At 40.0% G+C, this 831-nt stretch overlaps 1 protein-coding gene across 1 annotated transcript in view; it reads right to left on the minus strand.

Moving 5' to 3' along the window:
* LOC113455798 (leukocyte-associated immunoglobulin-like receptor 1) overlaps positions 1–831 on the minus strand; it is a 123139-nt gene that overhangs the window by 64302 nt on the left and 58006 nt on the right. The gene's annotated exons all lie outside the window — the stretch shown is intronic.

Below are 831 nucleotides of genomic sequence, written 5' to 3' on the forward strand. Positions count from 1 at the left end.
TCCTGGGAGCACCATTTGCTTCAAGAGGTTGATGGGCATCAAAGAAGCTCCTTATGGAGTTGGTTAGCCATTTGGGCAAGAAACTGCTCTTGCCTGGACCAATTGATGTTATGCTGTATTAACTGGGCATGCAGGACCTACAGAGAAATGACTGCTGAACTTGCCTAAAGGTGAGATTGTCTTTCGGGGTTACTGCTTCATAAAAGAGTCTACAAGGCATTTCGCAGAACACAGAAGAAAGTGACTGACAAGCTGCCAATATAGGCAGAACTGTCTTTGAAATTTCCTGCTTCATGGAAAAGTCTGCTGGATACTATGGTCCTGTAGGCTGAAGATTGGATGCCACAATAATACAGAAGAACTTTGTGTGACTGTCCAGGTAGCAAGATGCCTCTGTCAATTCTAGAGTTTTGGAAGTGCTTACAATGCACTTCCTATTATCCTTTTGTTGCCTTTGATGGAGTTGAAGAATAGATAGTTATAATTATAGCTTTCCTTGGTTATTATAAAAGATAAAGTAGATACAAATATTGTAACTGTAATTCTCACTTGATACCTGTTTTGTAGATGTAATTTTACTATGTTAAAATTAAAAGCTTCCATTTTATTTAAACAAAAAGGATAGGTGATGTGGAATTCCCCTCTGTGTGGTGTAAATAGCATTGGTTAATAAAAAAAAAACTATTTTGGGCCTGTACAGGGCAGAATAGAGGTAGGTGGGGAAAACTAAACTTAATGCTGGGAGAAAGAAGGCAGAGACAGGAGACACCATGTAGCCACAAGAGGGGAAAGACACAAGCTGCTAGCTGGAACCTTGATGGTAGGCCATGA

Source organism: Microtus ochrogaster, unplaced genomic scaffold (assembly GCF_000317375.1).
Source record: "Microtus ochrogaster isolate Prairie Vole_2 unplaced genomic scaffold, MicOch1.0 UNK123, whole genome shotgun sequence".
Classification (NCBI taxonomy): domain Eukaryota; kingdom Metazoa; phylum Chordata; class Mammalia; order Rodentia; family Cricetidae; genus Microtus; species Microtus ochrogaster.